The sequence below is a fragment of the Hippopotamus amphibius genome, chromosome 6 (assembly GCF_030028045.1).
Source record: "Hippopotamus amphibius kiboko isolate mHipAmp2 chromosome 6, mHipAmp2.hap2, whole genome shotgun sequence".
In the NCBI taxonomy this organism is placed as follows: Eukaryota; Metazoa; Chordata; class Mammalia; order Artiodactyla; family Hippopotamidae; genus Hippopotamus; species Hippopotamus amphibius.
Window position 1 is genome coordinate 95,128,771 of NC_080191.1, and position 20,799 is coordinate 95,149,569.

The following is a 20,799-nucleotide window of genomic DNA, read 5'->3' on the forward strand; positions in this document are numbered from 1 at the left end:
TCTCAGTTCATCGGTGATATTGCTCTCCAGTTTTCTTTTCTTGTAGTATCTTTGTCTGGTTTGGGGATCAGGTGGATGGCTTCGTACAATGAGTTTGGGAGTGTTCTTTCCTCTGCAGTGTTTTGGAAGCGTTTGCAGAGCCATGTGTACTTTAGAGAGACACGGGCTCCCCAGCTGGCACTAGCCACCTATTGACAACAGCCAAGTCTTGATAGTAAAAACACAATGTCCATCCCCAGATGAATGGAAAGTGAAGAGATGGTACACATAGAGCATGGAATACTGCTCAGCCATGAAACAGAATAAAATCCTGCCATTTCCAGCATCTTCGATAGATCCGGAGTACCCTGTACTCAGCATGCAACGTCCAACAGAGAAAGAGAAAATTCCAACGATAGCACGTATAGGTGGCATCTCAAAGTCGATACCAAGAAAGTAGAAAGCACAAACAGAGTCACAGATTTAGAACGCAAGTACAGGGTTTCGAGAGGGCAAAGGCATGCGGAGGTGGGTTGAATGAGGAGGGTGGGATTAACACATGCATTCTAATATGTATAAAGCAGACGATCCACAACCACCTACTACAAAGCACAGGGAGAGGTCGGCACCACCCTGGAGTAAGCTACGTGGGAAGAGAATGCGAAAGAGAATGGATGTGTATATATACATACACGGAGAACTGAATCAAGCTGCTGCACAGCGAAAGTCAATACAGCATTGTAAATTCACTAGACACGGACAGAAATTAGAAACTCTATAAAAACCAAAATGATCGATGTCCAGTACGTTCCTCTCAGGCCTCAGAGAGGTGTGCAGGTGTCACTTCCCTGGAGCCTGAGCAGGCTTGGGCACCAAAGTTGGAGTGTGGTCACAGTGAGGTAGGTCGGTGCGGGGGGGTGGGGGCGCACCAGAGAATTAACCCCTTTGGACCTGTGGTGCCTGGTCCCCTCTGGTTGGCAGCAGTCTCTCTAGATGTAGGTGTGCCCTCCTGCAGCTAAGCCAAGCCCGCTGCAGCCAGAGGATGGTGGTCCGACATGCACAACAGCGTTCATACATCACCTGGTGCCCAGGTCTCCTGCTGGTGGGGTTCCCGCCATTCACCTCCTTCCTTAGAGTCACCCCACTTGCCTCCGACAACAACCTCATCAGGAGGGGATTGCAGGGGGTGAGATGAATCGAGAGTGGGAAGGATAAGTGGGAGAAGGAGTGAGACACAAGCCCTTAGGTGTCTGTCCGGACACGTTCCACTCTAATTCATATTCGAAGAACACGCATGTGCGCAAGGTCTGCGTTCCTGGGGAATCCGACCAGCTGTGGGAAAATGCTGCCGCCTTGTGGCCGCGTCCTGTAACTACAACGTTCCAAAGGGAGCTCAGCAGCCCTTCCTGTTCAAAAGGCCAGCGGGGTTGTAATTGACACCCCCGCTGCAAAAATGTCCTGGGGATAGGCACTGGAAAATAGCCCGAAACAGGATCGACTTGCAACAGGCGGTTTCAAGAGGTAAATTGAATTCACCATGCGTGTTTTGTTTTCCTTTGTGTTGTTTTCTAAGAAAGGCCCAGGAAATATGCTCCACGACCATGCGAATGGGAGAAATGGAAATTGAAATGCCTTTGCGGTTTCACCTGGCAGCTGTTAGGATTGCCAGTGTCAATACGTCTGGAAGCAATACCTTTGGGAGAGGGCCTGGAGAAAAGGGAAGCCTCCTAAGCCACTGGTGGTATTGCACCCTGGTAACAGGCACCACTGAAAACAATCAAGAGATTCCTGCCAAAGAAAAACAAAACCAGAGAGCCGGCCACATGATGTGGCAATCCACCTCCTGGCTGTCTTTGCGCAGTAAAGTATCAATTGGGGAGACCCGGGCTGGCCAGCGACCCCTGCACACCTATTGACAAGAGCCAAGACTTGAAAGTAAAAACACAGTGTCATGGTGTGTGATCCTTTTAATGTCATGTTGGAGTCTGTTGGCTAGTATCTTGTTGAGGATTTTTGCATCTCAGTTCATCGGTGATATTGCTCTCCAGTTTTCTTTTCTTGTAGTATCTTTGTCTGGTTTGGGGATCAGGTGGATGGCTTCGTACAATGAGTTTGGGAGTGTTCTTTCCTCTGCAGTGTTTTGGAAGCATTTGCAGAGCCATGTGTACTTTAGAGAGACACGGGCTCCCCAGCTGGCACTAGCCACCTATTGACAACAGCCAAGTCTTGATAGTAAAAACACAATGTCCATCCCCAGATGAATGGAAAGTGAAGAGATGGTACACATAGAGCATGGAATACTGCTCAGCCATGAAACAGAATAAAATCCTGCCATTTCCAGCATCTTCGATAGATCCAGAGTACCCTGTACTCAGCATGCAACGTCCAACAGAGAAAGAGAAAATTCCAACGATAGCATGTATAGGTGGCATCTCAAAGTCGATACCAAGAAAGTAGAAAGCACAAACAGAGTCACAGATTTAGAACGCAAGTACAGGGTTTCGAGAGGGCAAAAGCATGCGGAGGTGGGTTGAATGAGGAGGGTGGGATTAACACATGCATTCTAATATGTATAAAGCAGACGATCCTCAACCACCTACTACAAAGCACAGGGAGAGGTCGGCACCACCCTGGAGTAAGCTACGTGGGAAGAGAATGTGAAAGAGAATGGATGTGTATATATATACATACACGGAGAACTGAATCAAGGTGCTGCACAGCGAAAGTCAATACAGCATTGTAAATTCACTAGACACAGACAGAAATTAGAAACTCTATAAAAACCAAAATGATCGAGGTCCAGTACGTTCCTCTCAGGCCTCAGAGAGGTGTGCGGGTGTCACTTCCCTGGAGCGTGAGCAGGCTTGGGCACCAAAGTTGGAGTGTGGTCACAGTGAGGCAGGTCGGGGCGGGGGGGGGCGCACCAGAGAATTAACCCCTTTGGACCTGTGGTGCCTGGTCCCCTCTGGTTGGCAGCAGTCTCTCTAGATGTAGGTGTGCCCTCCTGCAGCTAAGCCAAGCCCGCTGCAGCCAGAGGATGGTGGTCCGACATGCACAACAGCGTTCAAACATCACCTGGTGTCCAGGTCTCCTGCTGGTGGGGTTCCCGCCATTCACCTCCTTCCTTAGAGTCACCCCACTTGCCTCCGACAACAGCATCAGGAGTGGATTGCAGGGGGTGAGATGAATCGAGAGTGGGAAGGATAAGTGGGAGAAGGAGTGAGACACAAGCCTTAGGTGTCTGTCCGGACACGTTCCACTCTAATTCATATTCGAAGAACACGCATGTGCGCAAGGTCTGCATTCCTGGGGAATCCGACCAGCTGTGGGAAAATGCTGCCGCCTTGTGGCCGCGTCCTGTAACTACAACGTTCCAAAGGGAGCTCAGCAGCCCTTCCTGTTCAAAAGGCCAGCGGGGTTGTAATTGACACCCCCGCTGCAAAAATGTCCTGGGGATAGGCACTGGAAAAGAGCCCGAAACAGGATCGACTTGCAACAGGCGGTTTCAAGAGGTAAGTTGAATTCACCATGCGTGTTTTGTTTTCCTTTGTGTTGTTTTCTAAGAAAGGCCCAGGAAATATGCTCCACGACCATGCGAATGGGAGAAATGGAAATTGAAACGCCTTTGCGGTTTCACCTGGCAGCTGTTAGGATTGCCAGTGTCAATACGTCTGGAAGCAATACCTTTGGGAGAGGGCCTGGAGAAAAGGGAAGCCTCCTAAGCCACTGGTGGTATTGCACCCTGGTAACAGGCACCACTGAAAACAATCAAGAGATTCCTGCCAAAGAAAAACAAAACCAGAGAGCCGGCCACATGATGTGGCAATCCACCTCCTGGCTGTCTTTGCACAGTAAAGTATCAATTGGGGAGACCCGGGCTGGCCAGCGACCCCTGCACACCTATTGACAAGAGCCAAGACTTGAAAGTAAAAACACAGTGTCATGGTGTGTGATCCTTTTAATGTCATGTTGGAGTCTGTTGGCTAGTATCTTGTTGAGGATTTTTGCATCTCAGTTCATCGGTGATATTGCTCTCCAGTTTTCTTTTCTTGTAGTATCTTTGTCTGGTTTGGGGATCAGGTGGATGGCTTCGTACAATGAGTTTGGGAGTGTTCTTTCCTCTGCAGTGTTTTGGAAGCGTTTGCAGAGCCATGTGTACTTTAGAGAGACACGGGCTCCCCAGCTGGCACTAGCCACCTATTGACAACAGCCAAGTCTTGATAGTAAAAACACAATGTCCATCCCCAGATGAATGGAAAGTGAAGAGATGGTACACATAGAGCATGGAATACTGCTCAGCCATGAAACAGAATAAAATCCTGCCATTTCCAGCATCTTCGATAGATCCGGAGTACCCTGTACTCAGCATGCAACGTCCAACAGAGAAAGAGAAAATTCCAAAGATAGCACGTATAGGTGGCATCTCAAAGTCGATACCAAGAAAGTAGAAAGCACAAACAGAGTCACAGATTTAGAACGCAAGTACAGGGTTTCGAGAGGGCAAAGGCATGCGGAGGTGGGTTGAATGAGGAGGGTGGGATTAACACATGCATTCTAATATGTATAAAGCAGACGATCCACAACCACCTACTACAAAGCACAGGGAGAGGTCGGCACCACCCTGGAGTAAGCTACGTGGGAAGAGAATGCGAAAGAGAATGGATGTGTATATATACATACACGGAGAACTGAATCAAGCTGCTGCACAGCGAAAGTCAATACAGCATTGTAAATTCACTAGACACGGACAGAAATTAGAAACTCTATAAAAACCAAAATGATCGATGTCCAGTACGTTCCTCTCAGGCCTCAGAGAGGTGTGCAGGTGTCACTTCCCTGGAGCCTGAGCAGGCTTGGGCACCAAAGTTGGAGTGTGGTCACAGTGAGGTAGGTCGGTGCGGGGGGGTGGGGGCGCACCAGAGAATTAACCCCTTTGGACCTGTGGTGCCTGGTCCCCTCTGGTTGGCAGCAGTCTCTCTAGATGTAGGTGTGCCCTCCTGCAGCTAAGCCAAGCCCGCTGCAGCCAGAGGATGGTGGTCCGACATGCACAACAGCGTTCATACATCACCTGGTGCCCAGGTCTCCTGCTGGTGGGGTTCCCGCCATTCACCTCCTTCCTTAGAGTCACCCCACTTGCCTCCGACAACAACCTCATCAGGAGGGGATTGCAGGGGGTGAGATGAATCGAGAGTGGGAAGGATAAGTGGGAGAAGGAGTGAGACACAAGCCCTTAGGTGTCTGTCCGGACACGTTCCACTCTAATTCATATTCGAAGAACACGCATGTGCGCAAGGTCTGCGTTCCTGGGGAATCCGACCAGCTGTGGGAAAATGCTGCCGCCTTGTGGCCGCGTCCTGTAACTACAACGTTCCAAAGGGAGCTCAGCAGCCCTTCCTGTTCAAAAGGCCAGCGGGGTTGTAATTGACACCCCCGCTGCAAAAATGTCCTGGGGATAGGCACTGGAAAATAGCCCGAAACAGGATCGACTTGCAACAGGCGGTTTCAAGAGGTAAATTGAATTCACCATGCGTGTTTTGTTTTCCTTTGTGTTGTTTTCTAAGAAAGGCCCAGGAAATATGCTCCACGACCATGCGAATGGGAGAAATGGAAATTGAAATGCCTTTGCGGTTTCACCTGGCAGCTGTTAGGATTGCCAGTGTCAATACGTCTGGAAGCAATACCTTTGGGAGAGGGCCTGGAGAAAAGGGAAGCCTCCTAAGCCACTGGTGGTATTGCACCCTGGTAACAGGCACCACTGAAAACAATCAAGAGATTCCTGCCAAAGAAAAACAAAACCAGAGAGCCGGCCACATGATGTGGCAATCCACCTCCTGGCTGTCTTTGCGCAGTAAAGTATCAATTGGGGAGACCCGGGCTGGCCAGCGACCCCTGCACACCTATTGACAAGAGCCAAGACTTGAAAGTAAAAACACAGTGTCATGGTGTGTGATCCTTTTAATGTCATGTTGGAGTCTGTTGGCTAGTATCTTGTTGAGGATTTTTGCATCTAAGTTCATCGGTGATATTGCTCTCCAGTTTTCTTTTCTTGTAGTATCTTTGTCTGGTTTGGGGATCAGGTGGATGGCTTCGTACAATGAGTTTGGGAGTGTTCTTTCCTCTGCAGTGTTTTGGAAGCGTTTGCAGAGCCATGTGTACTTTAGAGAGACACGGGCTCCCCAGCTGGCACTAGCCACCTATTGACAACAGCCAAGTCTTGATAGTAAAAACACAATGTCCATCCCCAGATGAATGGAAAGTGAAGAGATGGTACACATAGAGCATGGAATACTGCTCAGCCATGAAACAGAATAAAATCCTGCCATTTCCAGCATCTTCGATAGATCCGGAGTACCCTGTACTCAGCATGCAACGTCCAACAGAGAAAGAGAAAATTCCAACGATAGCACGTATAGGTGGCATCTCAAAGTCGATACCAAGAAAGTAGAAAGCACAAACAGAGTCACAGATTTAGAACGCAAGTACAGGGTTTCGAGAGGGCAAAAGCATGCGGAGGTGGGTTGAATGAGGAGGGTGGGATTAACACATGCATTCTAATATGTATAAAGCAGACGATCCACAACCACCTACTACAAAGCACAGGGAGAGGTCGGCACCACCCTGGAGTAAGCTACGTGGGAAGAGAATGCGAAAGAGAATGGATGTGTATATATATACATACACGGAGAACTGAATCAAGGTGCTGCACAGCGAAAGTCAATACAGCATTGTAAATTCACTAGACACAGACAGAAATTAGAAACTCTATAAAAACCAAAATGATCGAGGTCCAGTACGTTCCTCTCAGGCCTCAGAGAGGTGTGCGGGTGTCACTTCCCTGGAGCGTGAGCAGGCTTGGGCACCAAAGTTGGAGTGTGGTCACAGTGAGGTAGGTCGGTGCGGGGGGGTGGGGGCGCACCAGAGAATTAACCCCTTTGGACCTGTGGTGCCTGGTCCCCTCTGGTTGGCAGCAGTCTCTCTAGATGTAGGTGTGCCCTCCTGCAGCTAAGCCAAGCCCGCTGCAGCCAGAGGATGGTGGTCCGACATGCACAACAGCGTTCAAACATCACCTGGTGTCCAGGTCTCCTGCTGGTGGGGTTCTCGCCATTCACCTCCTTCCTTAGAGTCACCCCACTTGCCTCCGACAACAGCATCAGGAGTGGATTGCAGGGGGTGAGATGAATCGAGAGTGGGAAGGATAAGTGGGAGAAGGAGTGAGACACAAGCCCTTAGGTGTCTGTCCGGACACGTTCCACTCTAATTCATATTCGAAGAACACGCATGTGCGCAAGGTCTGCATTCCTGGGGAATCCGACCAGCTGTGGGAAAATGCTGCCGCCTTGTGGCCGCGTCCTGTAACTACAACGTTCCAAAGGGAGCTCAGCAGCCCTTCCTGTTCAAAAGGCCAGCGGGGTTGTAATTGACACCCCCGCTGCAAAAATGTCCTGGGGATAGGCACTGGAAAAGAGCCCGAAACAGGATCGACTTGCAACAGGCGGTTTCAAGAGGTAAATTGAATTCACCATGCGAGTTTTGTTTTCCTTTGTGTTGTTTTCTAAGAAAGGCCCAGGAAATATGCTCCACGACCATGCGAATGGGAGAAATGGAAATTGAAACGCCTTTGCGGTTTCACCTGGCAGCTGTTAGGATTGCCAGTGTCAATACGTCTGGAAGCAATACCTTTGGGAGAGGGCCTGGAGAAAAGGGAAGCCTCCTAAGCCACTGGTGGTATTGCACCCTGGTAACAGGCACCACTGAAAACAATCAAGAGATTCCTGCCAAAGAAAAACAAAACCAGAGAGCTGGCCACATGATGTGGCAATCCACCTCCTGGCTGTCTTTGCGCAGTAAAGTATCAATTGGGGAGACCCGGGCTGGCCAGCGACCCCTGCACACCTATTGACAAGAGCCAAGACTTGAAAGTAAAAACACAGTGTCATGGTGTGTGATCCTTTTAATGTCATGTTGGAGTCTGTTGGCTAGTATCTTGTTGAGGATTTTTGCATCTAAGTTCATCGGTGATATTGCTCTCCAGTTTTCTTTTCTTGTAGTATCTTTGTCTGGTTTGGGGATCAGGTGGATGGCTTCGTACAATGAGTTTGGGAGTGTTCTTTCCTCTGCAGTGTTTTGGAAGCGTTTGCAGAGCCATGTGTACTTTAGAGAGACACGGGCTCCCCAGCTGGCACTAGCCACCTATTGACAACAGCCAAGTCTTGATAGTAAAAACACAATGTCCATCCCCAGATGAATGCAAAGTGAAGAGATGGTACACATAGAGCATGGAATACTGCTCAGCCATGAAACAGAATAAAATCCTGCCATTTCCAGCATCTTCAATAGATCCAGAGTACCCTGTACTCAGCATGCAACGTCCAACAGAGAAAGAGAAAATTCCAACGATAGCACGTATAGGTGGCATCTCAAAGTCGATACCAAGAAAGTAGAAAGCACTAACAGAGTCACAGATTTAGAACGCAAGTACAGGGTTTCGAGAGGGCAAAAGCATGCGGAGGTGGGTTGAATGAGGAGGGTGGGATTAACACATGCATTCTAATATGTATAAAGCAGACGATCCTCAACCACCTACTACAAAGCACAGGGAGAGGTCGGCACCACCCTGGAGTAAGCTACGTGGGAAGAGAATGTGAAAGAGAATGGATGTGTATATATATACATACACGGAGAACTGAATCAAGGTGCTGCACAGCGAAAGTCAATACAGCATTGTAAATTCACTAGACACGGACAGAAATTAGAAACTCTATAAAAACCAAAATGATCGAGGTCCAGTACGTTCCTCTCAGGTCTCAGAGATGTGTGCGGGTGTCACTTCCCTGGAGCGTGAGCAGGCTTGGGCACCAAAGTTGGAGTGTGGTCACAGTGAGGCAGGTCGGGGCGGGGGGGGGGGGGGGCGCACCAGAGAATTAACCCCTTTGGACCTGTGGTGCCTGGTCCCCTCTGGTTGGCAGCAGTCTCTCTAGATGTAGGTGTGCCCTCCTGCAGCTAAGCCAAGCCCACTGCAGCCAGAGGATGGTGGTCCGACATGCACAACAGCGTTCAAACATCACCTGGTGTCCAGGTCTCCTTCTGGTGGGGTTCCTGCCATTCACCTCCTTCCTTAGAGTCACCCCACTTGCCTCCGACAACAGCCTCATCAGGAGTGGATTGCAGGGGGTGAGATGAATCGAGAGTGGGAAGGATAAGTGGGAGAAGGAGTGAGACACAAGCCCTTAGGTGTCTGTCCGGACACGTTCCACTCTAATTCATATTCGAAGAACACGCATGTGCGCAAGGTCTGCATTCCTGGGGAATCCGACCAGCTGTGGGAAAATGCTGCCGCCTTGTGGCCGCGTCCTGTAACTACAACGTTCCAAAGGGAGCTCAGCAGCCCTTCCTGTTCAAAAGGCCAGCGGGGTTGTAATTGACACCCCCGCTGCAAAAATGTCCTGGGGATAGGCACTGGAAAAGAGCCCGAAACAGGATCGACTTGCAACAGGCGGTTTCAAGAGGTAAATTGAATTCACCATGCGAGTTTTGTTTTCCTTTGTGTTGTTTTCTAAGAAAGGCCCAGGAAATATGCTCCACGACCATGCGAATGGGAGAAATGGAAATTGAAACGCCTTTGCGGTTTCACCTGGCAGCTGTTAGGATTGCCAGTGTCAATACGTCTGGAAGCAATACCTTTGGGAGAGGGCCTGGAGAAAAGGGAAGCCTCCTAAGCCACTGGTGGTATTGCACCCTGGTAACAGGCACCACTGAAAACAATCAAGAGATTCCTGCCAAAGAAAAACAAAACCAGAGAGCTGGCCACATGATGTGGCAATCCACCTCCTGGCTGTCTTTGCGCAGTAAAGTATCAATTGGGGAGACCCGGGCTGGCCAGCGACCCCTGCACACCTATTGACAAGAGCCAAGACTTGAAAGTAAAAACACAGTGTCATGGTGTGTGATCCTTTTAATGTCATGTTGGAGTCTGTTGGCTAGTATCTTGTTGAGGATTTTTGCATCTAAGTTCATCGGTGATATTGCTCTCCAGTTTTCTTTTCTTGTAGTATCTTTGTCTGGTTTGGGGATCAGGTGGATGGCTTCATACAATGAGTTTGGGAGTGTTCTTTCCTCTGCAGTGTTTTGGAAGCGTTTGCAGAGCCATGTGTACTTTAGAGAGACACGGGCTCCCCAGCTGGCACTAGCCACCTATTGACAACAGCCAAGTCTTGATAGTAAAAACACAATGTCCATCCCCAGATGAATGCAAAGTGAAGAGATGGTACACATAGAGCATGGAATACTGCTCAGCCATGAAACAGAATAAAATCCTGCCATTTCCAGCATCTTCAATAGATCCAGAGTACCCTGTACTCAGCATGCAACGTCCAACAGAGAAAGAGAAAATTCCAACGATAGCACGTATAGGTGGCATCTCAAAGTCGATACCAAGAAAGTAGAAAGCACTAACAGAGTCACAGATTTAGAACGCAAGTACAGGGTTTCGAGAGGGCAAAAGCATGCGGAGGTGGGTTGAATGAGGAGGGTGGGATTAACACATGCATTCTAATATGTATAAAGCAGACGATCCTCAACCACCTACTACAAAGCACAGGGAGAGGTCGGCACCACCCTGGAGTAAGCTACGTGGGAAGAGAATGTGAAAGAGAATGGATGTGTATATATATACATACACGGAGAACTGAATCAAGGTGCTGCACAGCGAAAGTCAATACAGCATTGTAAATTCACTAGACACGGACAGAAATTAGAAACTCTATAAAAACCAAAATGATCGAGGTCCAGTACGTTCCTCTCAGGTCTCAGAGATGTGTGCGGGTGTCACTTCCCTGGAGCGTGAGCAGGCTTGGGCACCAAAGTTGGAGTGTGGTCACAGTGAGGCAGGTCGGGGCGGGGGGGGGGGGGGGCGCACCAGAGAATTAACCCCTTTGGACCTGTGGTGCCTGGTCCCCTCTGGTTGGCAGCAGTCTCTCTAGATGTAGGTGTGCCCTCCTGCAGCTAAGCCAAGCCCACTGCAGCCAGAGGATGGTGGTCCGACATGCACAACAGCGTTCAAACATCACCTGGTGTCCAGGTCTCCTTCTGGTGGGGTTCCTGCCATTCACCTCCTTCCTTAGAGTCACCCCACTTGCCTCCGACAACAGCCTCATCAGGAGTGGATTGCAGGGGGTGAGATGAATCGAGAGTGGGAAGGATAAGTGGGAGAAGGAGTGAGACACAAGCCCTTAGGTGTCTGTCCGGACACGTTCCACTCTAATTCATATTCGAAGAACACGCATGTGCGCAAGGTCTGCATTCCTGGGGAATCCGACCAGCTGTGGGAAAATGCTGCCGCCTTGTGGCCGCGTCCTGTAACTACAACGTTCCAAAGGGAGCTCAGCAGCCCTTCCTGTTCAAAAGGCCAGCGGGGTTGTAATTGACACCCCCGCTGCAAAAATGTCCTGGGGATAGGCACTGGAAAAGAGCCCGAAACAGGATCGACTTGCAACAGGCGGTTTCAAGAGGTAAATTGAATTCACCATGCGAGTTTTGTTTTCCTTTGTGTTGTTTTCTAAGAAAGGCCCAGGAAATATGCTCCACGACCATGCGAATGGGAGAAATGGAAATTGAAACGCCTTTGCGGTTTCACCTGGCAGCTGTTAGGATTGCCAGTGTCAATACGTCTGGAAGCAATACCTTTGGGAGAGGGCCTGGAGAAAAGGGAAGCCTCCTAAGCCACTGGTGGTATTGCACCCTGGTAACAGGCACCACTGAAAACAATCAAGAGATTCCTGCCAAAGAAAAACAAAACCAGAGAGCTGGCCACATGATGTGGCAATCCACCTCCTGGCTGTCTTTGCGCAGTAAAGTATCAATTGGGGAGACCCGGGCTGGCCAGCGACCCCTGCACACCTATTGACAAGAGCCAAGACTTGAAAGTAAAAACACAGTGTCATGGTGTGTGATCCTTTTAATGTCATGTTGGAGTCTGTTGGCTAGTATCTTGTTGAGGATTTTTGCATCTAAGTTCATCGGTGATATTGCTCTCCAGTTTTCTTTTCTTGTAGTATCTTTGTCTGGTTTGGGGATCAGGTGGATGGCTTCGTACAATGAGTTTGGGAGTGTTCTTTCCTCTGCAGTGTTTTGGAAGCGTTTGCAGAGCCATGTGTACTTTAGAGAGACACGGGCTCCCCAGCTGGCACTAGCCACCTATTGACAACAGCCAAGTCTTGATAGTAAAAACACAATGTCCATCCCCAGATGAATGGAAAGTGAAGAGATGGTACACATAGAGCATGGAATAATGCTCAGCCATGAAACAGAATAAAATCCTGCCATTTCCAGCATCTTCGATAGATCCGGAGTACCCTGTACTCAGCATGCAACGTCCAACAGAGAAAGAGAAAATTCCAACGATAGCACGTATAGGTGGCATCTCAAATTCGATACCAAGAAAGTAGAAAGCACAAACAGAGTCACAGATTTAGAACGCAAGTACAGGGTTTCGAGAGGGCAAAGGCATGCGGAGGTGGGTTGAATGAGGAGGGTGGGATTAACACATGCATTCTAATATGTATAAAGCAGACGATCCACAACCACCTACTACAAAGCACAGAGAGAGGTCGGCACCACCCTGGAGTAAGCTACGTGGGAAGAGAATGCGAAAGAGAATGGATGTGTATATATATACATACACGGAGAACTGAATCAAGGTGCTGCACAGCGAAAGTCAATACAGCATTGTAAATTCACTAGACACAGACAGAAATTAGAAACTCTATAAAAACCAAAATGATCGAGGTCCAGTACGTTCCTCTCAGGCCTCAGAGAGGTGTGCGGGTGTCACTTCCCTGGAGCGTGAGCAGGCTTGGGCACCAAAGTTGCAGTGTGGTCACAGTGAGGTAGGTCGGGGCGGGGGGGGTGGGGGCGCACCAGAGAATTAACCCCTTTGGACCTGTGGTGCCTGGTCCCCTCTGGTTGGCAGCAGTCTCTCTAGATGTAGGTGTGCCCTCCTGCAGCTAAGCCAAGCCCGCTGCAGCCAGAGGATGGTGGTCCGACATGCACAACAGCGTTCAAACATCACCTGGTGTCCAGGTCTCCTGCTGGTGGGGTTCCCGCCATTCACCTCCTTCCTTAGAGTCACCCCACTTGCCTCCGACAACAGCATCAGGAGTGGATTGCAGGGGGTGAGATGAATCGAGAGTGGGAAGGATAAGTGGGAGAAGGAGTGAGACACAAGCCCTTAGGTGTCTGTCCGGACACGTTCCACTCTAATTCATATTCGAAGAACACGCATGTGCGCAAGGTCTGCATTCCTGGGGAATCCGACCAGCTGTGGGAAAATGCTGCCGCCTTGTGGCCGCGTCCTGTAACTACAATGTTCCAAAGGGAGCTCAGCAGCCCTTCCTGTTCAAAAGGCCAGCGGGGTTGTAATTGACACCCCCGCTGCAAAAATGTCCTGGGGATAAGCACTGGAAAAGAGCCCGAAACAGGATCGACTTGCAACAGGCGGTTTCAAGAGGTAAGTTGAATTCACCATGCGTGTTTTGTTTTCCTTTGTGTTGTTTTCTAAGAAAGGCCCAGGAAATATGCTCCACGACCATGCGAATGGGAGAAATGGAAATTGAAACGCCTTTGCGGTTTCACCTGGCAGCTGTTAGGATTGCCAGTGTCAATACGTCTGGAAGCAATACCTTTGGGAGAGGGCCTGGAGAAAAGGGAAGCCTCCTAAGCCACTGGTGGTATTGCACCCTGGTAACAGGCACCACTGAAAACAATCAAGAGATTCCTGCCAAAGAAAAACAAAACCAGAGAGCTGGCCACATGATGTGGCAATCCACCTCCTGGCTGTCTTTGCGCAGTAAAGTATCAATTGGGGAGACCCGGGCTGGCCAGCGACCCCTGCACACCTATTGACAAGAGCCAAGACTTGAAAGTAAAAACACAGTGTCATGGTGTGTGATCCTTTTAATGTCATGTTGGAGTCTGTTGGCTAGTATCTTGTTGAGGATTTTTGCATCTAAGTTCATCGGTGATATTGCTCTCCAGTTTTCTTTTCTTGTAGTATCTTTGTCTGGTTTGGGGATCAGGTGGATGGCTTCGTACAATGAGTTTGGGAGTGTTCTTTCCTCTGCAGTGTTTTGGAAGCGTTTGCAGAGCCATGTGTACTTTAGAGAGACACGGGCTCCCCAGCTGGCACTAGCCACCTATTGACAACAGCCAAGTCTTGATAGTAAAAACACAATGTCCATCCCCAGATGAATGGAAAGTGAAGAGATGGTACACATAGAGCATGGAATACTGCTCAGCCATGAAACAGAATAAAATCCTGCCATTTCCAGCATCTTCGATAGATCCGGAGTACCCTGTACTCAGCATGCAACGTCCAACAGAGAAAGAGAAAATTCCAACGATAGCACGTATAGGTGGCATCTCAAAGTCGATACCAAGAAAGTAGAAAGCACAAACAGAGTCACAGATTTAGAACGCAAGTACACGGTTTCGAGAGGGCAAAGACATGCGGAGGTGGGTTGAATGAGGAGGGTGGGATTAACACATGCATTCTAATATGTATAAAGCAGACAATCCTCAACCACCTACTACAATGCACAGGGAGAGGTCGGCACCACCCTGGAGTAAGCTACGTGGGAAGAGAATGTGAAAGAGAATGGATGTGTATATATATACATACACGGAGAACTGAATCAAGGTGCTGCACAGCGAAAGTCAATACAGCATTGTAAATTCACTAGACACGGACAGAAATTAGAAACTCTATAAAAACCAAAATGATCGAGGTCCAGTACGTTCCTCTCAGGCCTCAGAGAGGTGTGCGGGTGTCACTTCCCTGGAGCGTGAGCAGGCTTGGGCACCAAAGTTGGAGTGTGGTCACAGTGAGGCAGGTTGGGGCGGGGGGGGGGGCGCACCAGAGAATTAACCCCTTTGGACCTGTGGTGCCTGGTCCCCTCTGGTTGGCAGCAGTCTCTCTAGATGTAGGTGTGCCCTCCTGCAGCTAAGCCAAGCCCGCTGCAGCCAGAGGATGGTGGTCCGACATGCACAACAGCGTTCAAACATCACCTGGTGTCCAGGTCTCCTGCTGGTGGGGTTCCCGCCATTCACCTCCTTCCTTAGAGTCACCCCACTTGCCTCCGACAACAGCATCAGGAGTGGATTGCAGGGGGTGAGATGAATCGAGAGTGGGAAGGATAAGTGGGAGAAGGAGTGAGACACAAGCCCTTAGGTGTCTGTCCGGACACGTTCCACTCTAATTCATATTCGAAGAACACGCATGTGCGCAAGGTCTGCATTCCTGGGGAATCCGACCAGCTGTGGGAAAATGCTGCCGCCTTGTGGCCGCGTCCTGTAACTACAACGTTCCAAAGGGAGCTCAGCAGCCCTTCCTGTTCAAAAGGCCAGCGGGGTTGTAATTGACACCCCCGCTGCAAAAATGTCCTGGGGATAGGCACTGGAAAAGAGCCCGAAACAGGATCGACTTGCAACAGGCGGTTTCAAGAGGTAAGTTGAATTCACCATGCGTGTTTTGTTTTCCTTTGTGTTGTTTTCTAAGAAAGGCCCAGGAAATATGCTCCACGACCATGCGAATGGGAGAAATGGAAATTGAAACGCCTTTGCGGTTTCACCTGGCAGCTGTTAGGATTGCCAGTGTCAATACGTCTGGAAGCAATACCTTTGGGAGAGGGCCTGGAGAAAAGGGAAGCCTCCTAAGCCACTGGTGGTATTGCACCCTGGTAACAGGCACCACTGAAAACAATCAAGAGATTCCTGCCAAAGAAAAACAAAACCAGAGAGCCGGCCACATGATGTGGCAATCCACCTCCTGGCTGTCTTTGCGCAGTAAAGTATCAATTGGGGAGACCCGGGCTGGCCAGCGACCCCTGCACACCTATTGACAAGAGCCAAGACTTGAAAGTAAAAACACAGTGTCATGGTGTGTGATCCTTTTAATGTCATGTTGGAGTCTGTTGGCTAGTATCTTGTTGAGGATTTTTGCATCTAAGTTCATCGGTGATATTGCTCTCCAGTTTTCTTTTCTTGTAGTATCTTTGTCTGGTTTGGGGATCAGGTGGATGGCTTCGTACAATGAGTTTGGGAGTGTTCTTTCCTCTGCAGTGTTTTGGAAGCATTTGCAGAGCCATGTGTACTTTAGAGAGACACGGGCTCCCCAGCTGGCACTAGCCACCTATTGACAACAGCCAAGTCTTGATAGTAAAAACACAATGTCCATCCCCAGATGAATGGAAAGTGAAGAGATGGTACACATAGAGCATGGAATACTGCTCAGCCATGAAACAGAATAAAATCCTGCCATTTCCAGCATCTTCGATAGATCCGGAGTACCCTGTACTCAGCATGCAACGTCCAACAGAGAAAGAGAAAATTCCAACGATAGCACGTATAGGTGGCATCTCAAAGTCGATACCAAGAAAGTAGAAAGCACAAACAGAGTCACAGATTTAGAACGCAAGTACAGGGTTTCGAGAGGGCAAAGACATGCGGAGGTGGGTTGAATGAGGAGGGTGGGATTAACACATGCATTCTAATATGTATAAAGCAGACGATCCACAACCACCTACTACAAAGCACAGGGAGAGGTCGGCACCACCCTGGAGTAAGCTACGTGGGAAGAGAATGTGAAAGAGAATGGATGTGTATATATATACATACACGGAGAACTGAATCAAGCTGCTGCACAGCGAAAGTCAATACAGCATTGTAAATTCACTAGACACGGACAGAAATTAGAAACTCTATAAAAACCAAAATGATCGAGGTCCAGTACGTTCCTCTCAGGCCTCAGAGAGGTGTGCGGGTGTCACTTCCCTGGAGCGTGAGCAGGCTTGGGCACCAAAGTTGGAGTGTGGTCACAGTGAGGCAGGTCGGGGCGGGGGGGGGGGCGCACCAGAGAATTAACCCCTTTGGACCTGTGGTGCCTGGTCCCCTCTGGTTGGCAGCAGTCTCTCTAGATGTAGGTGTGCCCTCCTGCAGCTAAGCCAAGCCCGCTGCAGCCAGAGGATGGTGGTCCGACATGCACAACAGCGTTCATACATCACCTGGTGTCCAGGTCTCCTGCTGGTGGGGTTCCCGCCATTCACCTCATTCCTTAGAGTCACCCCACTTGCCTCCGACAACAACCTCTTCAGGGGGGGTTTGCAGGGGGTGAGATGAATCGAGAGTGGGAAGGATAAGTGGGAGAAGGAGTGAGACACAAGCCCTTAGGTGTCTGTCCGGACACGTTCCACTCTAATTCATATTCGAAGAACACGCATGTGCGCAAGGTCTGCATTCCTGGGGAATCCGACCAGCTGTGGGAAAATGCTGCCGCCTTGTGGCCGCGTCCTGTAACTACAACATTCCAAAGGGAGCTCAGCAGCCCTTCCTGTTCAAAAGGCCAGCGGGGTTGTAATTGACACCCCCGCTGCAAAAATGTCCTGGGCATAGGCACTGGAAAAGAGCCCGAAACAGGATCGACTTGCAACAGGCGGTTTCAAGAGGTAAGTTGAATTCACCATGCGTGTTTTGTTTTCCTTTGTGTTGTTTTCTAAGAAAGGCCCAGGAAATATGCTCCACGACCATGCGAATGGGAGAAATGGAAATTGAAACGCCTTTGCGGTTTCACCTGGCAGCTGTTAGGATTGCCAGTGTCAATACGTCTGGAAGCAATACCTTTGGGAGAGGGCCTGGAGAAAAGGGAAGCCTCCTAAGCCACTGGTGGTATTGCACCCTGGTAACAGGCACCACTGAAAACAATCAAGAGATTCCTGCCAAAGAAAAACAAAACCAGAGAGCTGGCCACATGATGTGGCAATCCACCTCCTGGCTCTCTTTGTGCAGTAAAGTATCAATTGGGGAGACCCGGGCTGGCCAGCGACCCCTGCACACCTATTGACAAGAGCCAAGACTTGAAAGTAAAAACACAGTGTCATGGTGTGTGATCCTTTTAATGTCATGTTGGAGTCTGTTGGCTAGTATCTTGTTGAGGATTTTTGCATCTCAGTTCATCGGTGATATTGCTCTCCAGTTTTCTTTTCTTGTAGTATCTTTGTCTGGTTTGGGGATCAGGTGGATGGCTTCGTACAATGAGTTTGGGAGTGTTCTTTCCTCTGCAGTGTTTTGGAAGCGTTTGCAGAGCCATGTGTACTTTAGAGAGACACGGGCTCCCCAGCTGGCACTAGCCACCTATTGACAACAGCCAAGTCTTGATAGTAAAAACACAATGTCCATCCCCAGATGAATGGAAAGTGAAGAGATGGTACACATAGAGCATGGAATACTGCTCAGCCATGAAACAGAATAAAATCCTGCCATTTCCAGCATCTTCGATAGATCCAGAGTACCCTGTACTCAGCATGCAACGTCCAACAGAGAAAGAGAAAATTCCAACGTTAGCACGTATAGGTGGCATCTCAAAGTCGATACCAAGAAAGTAGAAAGCACAAACAGAGTCACAGATTTAGAACGCAAGTACAGGGTTTCGAGAGGGCAAAAGCATGCGGAGGTGGGTTGAATGAGGAGGGTGGGATTAACACATGCATTCTAATATGTATAAAGCAGACAATCCTCAACCACCTACTACAATGCACAGGGAGAGGTCGGCACCACCCTGGAGTAAGCTACGTGGGAAGAGAATGTGAAAGAGAATGGATGTGTATATATATACATACACGGAGAACTGAATCAAGGTGCTGCACAGCGAAAGTCAATACAGCATTGTAAATTCACTAGACACGGACAGAAATTAGAAACTCTATAAAAACCAAAATGATCGAGGTCCAGTACGTTCCTCTCAGGCCTCAGAGAGGTGTGCGGGTGTCACTTCCCTGGAGCGTGAGCAGGCTTGGGCACCAAAGTTGGAGTGTGGTCACAGTGAGGCAGGTCGGGGCGGGGGGGGGGGCGCACCAGAGAATTAACCCCTTTGGACCTGTGGTGCCTGGTCCCCTCTGGTTGGCAGCAGTCTCTCTACATGTAGGTGTGCCCTCCTGCAGCTAAGCCAAGCCCGCTGCAGCCAGAGGATGGTGGTCCGACATGCACAACAGCGTTCAAACATCACCTGGTGTCCAGGTCTCCTGCTGGTGGGGTTCCCGCCATTCACCTCCTTCCTTAGAGTCACCCCACTTGCCTCCGACAACAGCATCAGGAGTGGATTGCAGGGGGTGAGATGAATCGAGAGTGGGAAGGATAAGTGGGAGAAGGAGTGAGACACAAGCCCTTAGGTGTCTGTCCGGACACGTTCCACTCTAATTCATATTCGAAGAACACGCATGTGCGCAAGGTCTGCATTCCTGGGGAATCCGACCAGCTGTGGGAAAATGCTGCCGCCTTGTGGCCGCGTCCTGTAACTACAACGTTCCAAAGGGAGCTCAGCAGCCCTTCCTGTTCAAAAGGCCAGCGGGGTTGTAATTGACACCCCCGCTGCAAAAATGTCCTGGGGATAGGCACTGGAAAAGAGCCCGAAACAGGATCGACTTGCAACAGGCGGTTTCAAGAGGTAAGTTGAATTCACCATGCGTGTTTTGTTTTCCTTTGTGTTGTTTTCTAAGAAAGGCCCAGGAAATATGCTCCACGACCATGCGAATGGGAGAAATGGAAATTGAAACGCCTTTGCGGTTTCACCTGGCAGCTGTTAGGATTGCCAGTGTCAATACGTCTGGAAGCAATACCTTTGGGAGAGGGCCTGGAGAAAAGGGAAGCCTCCTAAGCCACTGGTGGTATTGCACCCTGGTAACAGGCACCACTGAAAACAATCAAGAGATTCCTGCCAAAGAAAAACAAAACCAGAGAGCCGGCCACATGATGTGGCAATCCACCTCCTGGCTGTCTTTGCGCAGTAAAGTATCAATTGGGGAGACCCGGGCTGGCCAGCGACCCCTGCACACCTATTGACAAGAGCCAAGACTTGAAAGTAAAAACACAGTGTCATGGTGTGTGATCCTTTTAATGTCATGTTGGAGTCTGTTGGCTAGTATCTTGTTGAGGATTTTTGCATCTAAGTTCATCGGTGATATTGCTCTCCAGTTTTCTTTTCTTGTAGTATCTTTGTCTGGTTTGGGGATCAGGTGGATGGCTTCGTACAATGAGTTTGGGAGTGTTCTTTCCTCTGCAGTGTTTTGGAAGCGTTTGCAGAGCCATGTGTACTTTAGAGAGACACGGGCTCCCCAGCTGGCACTAGCCACCTATTGACAACAGCCAAGTCTTGATAGTAAAAACACAATGTCCATCCCCAGATGAATGGAAAGTGAAGAGATGGTACACATAGAGCATGGAATACTGCTCAGCCATGAAACAGAATAAAATCCTGCCATTTCCAGCATCTTCGATAGATCCGGAGTACCCTGTACTCAGCATGCAACGTCCAACAGAGAGAGAAAATTCCAACGATAGCACGTATAGGTGGCATCTCAAAGTCGATACCAAGAAAGTAGAAAGCACAAACAGAGTCACAGATTTAGAACGCAAGTACAGGGTTTCGAGAGGGCAAAGGCATGCGGAGGTGGGTTGAATGAGGAGGGTGGGATTAACACATGCATTCTAATATGTATAAAGCAGACGATCCACAACCACCTACTACAAAGCACAGGGAGAGGTCGGCACCACCCTGGAGTAAGCTACGTGGGAAGAGAATGCGAAAGAGAATGGATGTGTATATATATACATACACGGAGAACTGAATCAAGCTGCTGCACAGCAAAAGTCAATACAGCATTGTAAATTCACTAGACACAGACAGAAATTAGAAACTCTATAAAAACCAAAATGATCGAGGTCCAGTACGTTCCTCTCAGGCCTCAGAGAGGTGTGCGGGTGTCACTTCCCTGGAGC